The sequence below is a fragment of the Solanum verrucosum genome, unplaced genomic scaffold (assembly GCF_900185275.1).
Source record: "Solanum verrucosum unplaced genomic scaffold, falcon-dt-bn FXZP01000285.1, whole genome shotgun sequence".
NCBI classification, from domain to species: domain Eukaryota; kingdom Viridiplantae; phylum Streptophyta; class Magnoliopsida; order Solanales; family Solanaceae; genus Solanum; species Solanum verrucosum.
In genome coordinates, this window is record NW_026019934.1 from 1,070,254 (window position 1) to 1,080,133 (window position 9,880).

The 9,880-nt window shown below is 29.7% G+C and overlaps 1 pseudogene; it reads left to right on the top strand.

The window, feature by feature from the left end:
- The first annotated feature begins 1,254 nt into the window (after positions 1 to 1,254).
- On the top strand, positions 1,255 to 2,437 carry LOC125834018 (probable pectinesterase/pectinesterase inhibitor 12; annotated as a pseudogene).
- Positions 2,438 to 9,880: the final 7,443 nt, after the last annotated feature.

A 9,880-nucleotide genomic window follows, 5' to 3' on the forward strand; every position in this document is an offset into this window, starting at 1 on the left:
AAGTTGATCAAAAGTTATCCAAACCTTATAATATAACTATATCAAACAACAATTTATTTATACACATTATAATTTTTTGCCTAAGGATATTCGCTTGGACACCCTGATAATCACCTCACTATGGACAATGCTTATATAATGCATAATGGACAATGGGAAAAATTAAAATTTAAAAGAAAAATATAAAAGTATCAAAAACAAAATTGGGTTATAGTGTGAAATCAAATATAAAGAGTCACATGCATATAACCAATAGTATAGTAGTGGTTATTCAATTATGATTTAACTTTAAGACCTTTATAATCTCAAAATAAACAAAATTACCATATGATCCCACTTTTCATATTTATCTTCTTTTTCACACTAATTTTATTTTGGTCCATGCATTGCAATTTTAGTATCTTTCTTCATTTAGTCACTTGTGTTTCTAGTGATTTTATTTTTATTTTATATAGTATTTTGAATTTGTTAAGCTAGATAAAGCAAAATGAGTATTAAAAACTCAAATTTAATTTGTTGTTGATCCAAATAAAGCAAAATGAGTATTGAAGACACATATAATCAAATATTGATGTCCTTAGTACTAAAATATATTCATAATCAATCCCACTTGTACTACTACATTAAATTTAATCAAATATAACTTTAAAACTTAAAATAAACAGATATAACTGGTTAATATTTATTTTTAAAAAAAATTATCGTATGATAAGAGTTTATTTAAGAAAACGTATGTCATGAAAACAATTCTATGGGAAGCACTGTTCTTAAAAATGAGTTTTGCAACGTATAAATATAAATTTAATCAAATTCTAACAAGAATATTGAATTAAATCCCAAAAAGAAGCATACATTCTTTATAATCTAAAAACAAACAGAATACTTATATGTCCCACTTTTTCATATTTATATACCTTTTTGCAATAGGTTGAGTGGTAGTTATGTTACTCCTTAAATATTGCAATGTTAGTATTTAACTTCATTTTGTCACTTAAATTTGTTATGATTTTGTTTTTCTTTATGTAGTAATTTAAATTTATTGATTTAAATAAAGCTAATGAGTGTAAAAGTTTCAACTAATCAAATTGGATCAATTTGGTAGTACTAGACAATATCTCATTTCGCTTCTCCTAATTCCTTCCTCCAAAAATCTATATATACACAACAATAATCTTGATAGCTTGAATGCATGCACAACACAATTAAGCATATACTTTTATATATATCGTTTTCTACATTTCTTGCTTTAAAAAAATGAGTCAACTCGAAGAAAATCAAGTTTTCGGCCTTTTACGTTTATTCAATGCTCGTAACGTTATTTTTTTGGCTATCGTTATTTTTTTACTATCTATATTAGAATACGGAGGATGCCAAAATGTTTCACATCCTCCAAATGTTATAGTAGCCAAGGACGGGTCCGGAAATTATAGCACTATAATGGTTGCTTTATCCGCATGTCCGAATAATAGTATTTCACAATACTATATTCAAATCAAACAAGGAATCTATGAAGAACATGTCCAAATCGACTCGTGGAAAATCAACATCGTTTTCATTGGAGAAGGAATGGACAAAACAATAATAACATGAAATAAGAGTTATGGAGGTGGAATAGGAACGTACTACACTGCTACCGTGGGTAAGATGATCAGATAGATAACTCAAATTAACCGTAGAAATATATTATTGTTCTAATTAAGTTTACGTAGTGTGTGTATCAGTAATATCGATTTGACGATTGTTTGTTTGTTTGTTTTCTTTTAAGGAGTGGATGGAGTAGGCTTTATGGCGCAAGATATTGCTTTTCGAAACATGACAGGACCTACAAACTATCAAGCAGTAGCTTTAAGGGCATCAGCCGAGTCCATTACCTTTTATAGGTGTCTATTTGATGGTTTTCAAGACACCTTATGCACACCATGGCAAGCAGTTCTACAGGGAATGTACAATTTTGGGCACAATCGACTTTATTTGTGGTGACGCAATTGCGGTGTTCCAAAGTTGTTTAATTGAAGTACGTAAGCCATTGAATGGTCAATACATCGTCATCACAGCACAACAGAGAAATGACGATGGAGCATCAGGATTCATATTACAGAATTGCACGTTGAGATTAGCAACTCCAGATGCAGGGGATAATGTAGCTACATACTTAGGTCGGCCGTGGGGAAATTTTTCACGTACCGTAATTATGCAGAGTTACATAGATATATTTGTAAATCCAAGAGGGTGGATAGAATTTGAAACAATGCCTAGAGTTCAGCCATATTATTTAGAATATCATAATAAAGGAGTCGGTGCAGATTTAAAGAGGCATGTGAAGTGGGCATCAGCTACTAATGATCCCAGAATCGTATCGAATTTCACAGTTAGGAATTTCATAAACGGTGACAAATGGATTCCATCCACAGTCTCACATTACTTAGATCTCTTATAGATAAAAATAGTATTATACTTAATTGATTGTGTAATTTTTTTCTATCTTGACTTATTTAATTTTTGAACCGGATTTGAATTTTTGATAAAAATATATATGCAACGTCCCATTAGTGTTTAAATCTTGCGTATAATATGTCTTTTAGCTTCTAAAACCATCTTTTCTCATTCAAAATATTAATGATAAGTTTGTATCAATTTGGATATTATTCTTTACATCTTAGTCATTCTTTTTGTAGGAATTTTTTTTCAACATTTTAAGTTTGTAAGTTTTGAAAAGAAAACTATAAGGTATAGCTTTGCAATACAAACTAAGTTCTATATTGGAACAATTTTTTTTTTCTAATTTAAGTTATTATGTTGTTATTAATTTGCCATCTATGTTGTCTTTACTGATGTGTTAATTATTGAAATGATTTCGTTTTATGTTTATTTTACATGTGGTTAATCAAAAGGAATGGTGAGTCTTACATATAAACAGATTTGGTCTTTCCATTTGTTGATGCTTCCTCTATGTTATTTCAACTACATGGCGCTTATAACAGATAAGAATGATATGTATTGCTTGACAATTGTGTTTCAAATAAATTAAAGTTATACTATATATGACTTCATATATTGAAACATAGTATTAACAAATATATGTGCACTATAAATTTTGGTCAAGTTAAAAATAGGGATCTATGTAAAATGAATAATCGAAAATTTTCATTTTAATGTTGAGATATTGAGTTTGTTAGACCTTTTATAAACTCATTGATTAAACAATGAATTATAAATTCAAACCAACATTTCTTTTAGATGTTGTTATTATTGCTTATTGAGTTTGTAAACTTTTTTTCCTTTTGCAAATTCCTTTATGGGAAAAGGCCTGAAATATCTTTGAACTATTGGAAATTGTACAAAATTACCCTCAACCACCTATTATAGGCTCTCAAATATCTTCGACATCTACCTATCAGCTCCTAAATACACTGTCATCCAACTTTGGATCCAATATTAATCACTTTTATAGCGGATTATCATTTAAGTAATTTTTTTAACTACGTGGCGATCATCTATTGGTTACAATTTAATATCTAAAATTAATTTACAAACTCACCCATTAATAATTATATCCGACCCAAATCAACTACACCCGACTCAAGTTAACTACACCCGATCCAAATTAACTACAACCCGCTCAAAATTACATTTATTCCACCGATTAAAACAAATTCACCCTTCATTCTCAATATTTCACTTCATCTGACAACCTTCTTCTCCAATATATTCATCTACAATCTCAAAAAACACTACCTAAATACACACTTGCAACACCACAAAAAATCACCAAAACACTCATGATTTTTTATAGTGATACATGAAAGTATTTAGGTAGTGTTTTTTGAAATTATAGACGAATATATTGGGAAAGTGAGGTTGAAGGAAGAAGTGGAATGTTGGGAATGAAGGGTGTATTTATTTTAATCGGTGAGGTAAATGTAGTTTGGGATGGATTCAGTTGATTTGGATCGGGTGTAGTTAATTTGGGTCGGTATAATTAGTAATGGGTGGGTTTGTAAATTAATCTAAGTAATTAAATTGTATCCAATAGATAGTCGCTACGAAATTTAAAAAAAAACATTTAAATTATTTACATGATAATCCATTATAAAGTGGTCACTATTAAAACCAAAGATGAATGATAGGGTGTTTGAGAGCCAATAGGTGGATGTCATGGGTATTTGGGAGCCAATAGGTGGATGAATGGTAGTTTTGTACCATAATAGTTTGAGGGTATTTAGGCCCTTGCCACGACCCACACCGTCGTGATTGACACCCACACTAACCCTCCGGTGGGAGAACCATTAATACTAATTACCTAACCAAGAACTACACAACTTAATCAAAACTAAGGCATTTAAAGTTACGGAAGCATGTTTAAATGCTAAAGGGAAGATAAAGTTTCCATAAACTCCAAAAGTCTGATCAAAACAAATGCGGAATAATACCTAGAACCTAAAAGTCAATGTATCAAAACATCTAAAGCTCAACAAGTCTAAGAAAATGGGTACAAAACCCAATTAAGCATAAGAAAATCATAATGTACTAGTCTAAGTCCGAAATGGAGACATAAATGAAAAGAGAACTCATGGCAACCCGGAAAAATTGGTTCACCCTTGAATTCGATGACGATCACTGATCTTCTAAACGAGGTCTGTCAGTAGCCGCTTGAAGATGTCATGTACTCAACAAAGAAAGATCAAGTGCAGTATCATTACACAACCACAGTGTACTGGTATGATCACGCGATTATCTCACTAAGTGCAACATACATAAGTTATTATGACAATAATAATGACAAGCATACACCAGACATATACAATATCAATATCACTTACGAACAACGTACAATTCCACAATTCTGAAGATATACCGTTATGTCAAGTCAATGGTCCTCTCATGGAACTTACACCCAAATTGTTAGTGTACCGGTACATGGTACCCGATCTAAGTTAGCGTGTCGGATCGTGACACCTGTTTCAATGTTTATGCCGGTACGTGGCAATGGATCCAGTTAGTGTGTCAGAACGTAACACTCGATCCATTTAATAAGTCACAACCACAATCACAATGTACATTCTCATAATCAATGAATCAAGTCATGAATCATGTCATGCAATTATTCAATTATCCTCATTTACGATTAGTGAAATCAACAATGCAACATTCACATACATACATACATTACAATGAAGCAAGAATAAACATATATCACACAACATGAAATCACAACCATCACCTACTTCGAACAAAGCTTGAATCCCCTAAGAAACTTGATTATTCCCTTTCCGGATTCTTTCCACTTGTTCTTGGTCTACAAACAATTAATATAACATGGAAATCAATAAATAATGTCTAATTACCTGGATTACAATCAATTCTATCAACCCTAGATCAAACCCATGATCCCAATATCCAAATTAAGGTTTTTTCCACCATACAAACAGTTCCAAAACCCTTCCCCAACAATAATTGCCCACGAAACTAAGTTCTACGAATCAAAAAATGGATTTAGGGAGTTAAAACCTTACCTTTACCCTCAAGAATGGTGGAAAACTATCAAGAAAACACTTGGGGTCGTTCCTTAGCTCTCAAAGTCGAAAAGTGCAGAATAAAATGTTTTTGGGTATATTTCTGACTTAAGTCGCATCTATCCCGCCACAGTGGTCCTCACCCCGCTACAGCGACCCCGCCCTGGCGGGAAATTCCCGCTTTAGCGGCTTGCACGAAAACAATGAGCAAATTTAACCCCATTTCAAGAATGAGCAAATTTAATTTTAATTTTTTTTCAAGAATCATTTGAAAAAGTATAGCATCATGCTTTGGTAAACTTTACGTTATTGTTTAGCATATTTTTCTTAAATGATATGTCATACACCAACATTTTTTACTTAATATGAATTAAAATGAATAATCGAATTTGACTTTATTTCCCAAAGAAAAAAAGGAAATATTTTAAAAGAAATCAACTTAAATTTTAACATTAATTTGCTTACCATTATTTCATTAAAATAATGGGAACACAATCTTCTTGATTTTTACCGTAAATCCAAAAAAGACATAATTTGAAAATTGCATTCTATATAAATACCTCATCGATCATGCCATGCTTCACACAAAAGATAAAAGGAAAAGATGAAACTCATGAAAATATTGATCGTGATATTTTTCGTCTCTCTCTTTTTTGTGGCCCGTTCATATGGAGATTTGATAGATGATGTTTGTAAAAAATCTGATGACTATAAATTATGCGTCGATTCTCTCAGAGCAGATCCTAAAAGTTCTTCTGCTGATAAGAAAGGTTTGGCACATATCATGCTACAATTGTATTTAGCCAAGGCAAATGTCACATTTATAATCAAACTCTAATTTTATTGAAGAAACCAATGGAATCAATTCTCAAGCAATGTATTCAGATTTGTCGAGATAATTATGTTTTAGCAGTGCTTGACATTAGCAATGCAATTAAATATTTAGATGAAAATGATGTAGATATGGCAAAAAGCGAGGCTACTATTGCCATAGAATGTCCTGTCACTTGTGAAGATTCTTTCACTGAATGGCGTCCAATTCGAAAGAACCCATTTAAAAAAAAGAATGACGATTTTTTACATTTTAATCATGTAATGTTGAATTTGCTAGACCCTCTTTAAATTCATTTATTGAACAATGAATTGCAAAATTTAAACAACCTTTCTTTTTGAAATGTTGTTATTATTGCTTATTGAGAACTTTTATTTTTTGTAAATTAATTTATTAACCAATTATATGTTAGTAATGATATCTCTTGATTAATTTTACTGATACTTATATTTTTCACCAGCAACACTTATCAGAATAATTTTGTTCATTAAACTTAGGATAAATGAAAAATAATCACCTGATATTTTTTTGTCTATATTAAAATTTAAATTTGAGACATTCTATTAATTATTAGACCACCCTTTTGGATCATTTGTAGAGTATACTAGCTAAAGATTTAAAAATTTGTTATTATAAAATTGGACGTCATCAATTAATAGAGAAGTCCTATCCCCTTTTGATAATTAGAAAAGGCCCATATTTTGAATATGAATATTTTCTTTTTTGGGAAAAAAATTTCCCTCATCTATGAGTTAATTGGAAAAATAAAGTTAATGCAGTGATATGGATACCATTACTAACAAAGTTTTAAATTTGTGTTTTGGATATAGAATCATTTCTATTAAAAAAATATTTTATATTAATACAAATTCAAATTTAATCGAATCATACAAATTTCAAATATCAGAAAAACAAATAAATTACATTTCGCTAGGTGCCTTTGTGCTTTTACATATAGGAACTAATGATAAATCATTCACCAAATGAATTAAATTCAAAGATAACATCACATTTGTATGAAACTTTGTTTCGGAAAATGGATTATATGATATTCTGTCTACATTATTCAATAAAGGTTTATTTGTAGTTAATCTTTTATATGCCTCAAGAAAAAGAAGTAAAATTTAATTATCACTATCTATATTTTAGATTTCATTAATCAAAGTAAGCTAACAGAATTTGACTTTTTCAACAATCAATAAAATATAGTTAAAAATATCAATTTAAATTTTAATATTAATTTGATTATCATCATAATTTTTTGGTTCTCACCATAAATACAAAAGAGGCACAATGTGAAATACTTCGTTCTATAAATAATGTTTTCCTTTTGAGATGTTGTTATTATTACTTGTTGAGACTTTTTTGTTGTAAATTAATTATTAATGAATTATTTGTTGGTAATGCTATCTATATCTTGGTTAATTTTATGAATAGTTAGGATATAATCACCGCTAAAAATAAGTCAAATTTACTTGAACCAAATTAGACATGCTTTGATCATATATAAGTCATTCTATATCAAGAGCAAAAAAGATGTGAGGGAACTATTTATCCTAAGCTATGACAACCAACAAAAAGTTTTAAGAGATCGAAGCTAAAAGGACAATTTTTTTTCTTCAAAAAATAAAAACAGCACATCAATTTTTTTTAACCAAAAGGGCAAAATCGCTTTTATTGTCTTCTGACAAAAATTGACATACCGTTTTTTTCCTTTTGGTTAAAAAAAACTTTGATGTACCGTTTTTGTTTTTTGAAAAAAAAAAAATATTCTTTTAGCTCCGGACTCAAAAGTTATACTGAGATACTTATAATGTTGGAATACAATGTTCATACTTTCTTCCAAGTTCATGAAGAGCTCATACATGCATCCAAATTAAATGAGAGGAAGAGTCATAGAAAAAAATGAAAAAGTTATCTTTGAAAGTTGATCTTCATAGTCTATCAAACCATCGATGAAGTATATATGTTGATCACCCATACAAGAGGAGGCGACCACCATTGTTGTCAATTTGCATTGTCATGATCAATTCGGTCACTTGTGGTCTGCTGGACAGAAAAATTATATCATTCATATTTTAAACAATACTCTTGAATACAATTTATAGAGTATACAGTGGCGAATGTAGAGTGTGATCCGACCCCCCTCGGAAAAAAAATTACACTATATATATAAGATTAATTTTTTTGTGTACGTGTATATATTTAAAATTGAACCCCCTGAGCATATGTCAAAGGAGTAGCTCAATGGTTTATGGGGTTCAGGATTTCGCCTATGTTTTATTTGAACCCCCTTGATAGAATTCCTGCCTCCGCCACTGAGTATTCTAGCTAGAGGGAGTCATCATCAATTAAGAGAAAGATCTTATCACCTTTTTTATAATTAGAAAAGTCTCATATGTTGAATATGACTATTTATGTTTTTTTGTGAAAAAAATCCCTCATTTATGAGTTACTTGAAAAAATAAAATTAATGCAATAGCGTAGACAAATTAGTAGTTGAATAATAATATATCATATTATCTCTAATTATAAATCTAAAATTTAAGTCTTAAATGAAGAATTATTTTTTATTAAAAACTGCTTTATTTTAATCTGAACCTATTTATTTATTTTTTTGGTAACAAACAGGTTTGAGCAAGTTCTAAAAAAATAAAAAATAAAAGAATTGAAAAAAGTGTAGCATCATGCTTTGATAAGGTTGATGTCATTGGTTGCCATATTTCAAACTAACAACTAGCAAATTAATAATTGGATGGTGATTGGTAAAGTCCAAGATAAAAATAAAATTAAAAAAAAGACTAAGATAATTAAAGTCAGTTAACACGTCACCACTATGCTCACTTTTGTAGGGCCTAAAAGTCATAGGTCAACAACGCCCCCCACTCCCTAAAATTCTTTAATCTAATGTATCATCACTTAATAATAATAGTGAGTATTAACTTTATTTTACTAATACCAATAATATATTTAGTATAATTTTATAAATAATAAAATTAAAAAGATATATGTAAAGATTTAATCTATTTTTTTATGAAGTAAAAAAATTATATCCGCTAGCTTTGAATTGTTGTTGATGTACTATAACTTTCTTTCTTTGCCATATAGAGACAAATATATGTTTAAATACATTGTTTAGATTCGCTGTTTTTAACATGATATTGAAGTTGTGTCAGCAACACTTCATGCCTATGTCACTTTGACTCTTAAGATTGCATTTATTGGTATTGATTTTCTTGGTGTATGACCAAGTCTAACAATTCTAGACAGTATACTCGAATTTCAAGTGGAAAATAATATACAAAATAATTAAATATTAATCTAAACTAGATTTAAAAAAATAGTAGTAATATTATATTAACACAAAGCAATAGACTCAAGTCAACCTATGCAGAGACCTAACATGTCAAGTAGTATTATTTCTTCTACATTTTGCAGTAACCTTTTGACTTGGTTAAGTAAGAGTTTCCACCAAAATTTTCTTTCTTAATTATTAAGATTAAGATTAAACTATTCTAAATTGAAAGGTAAGTGT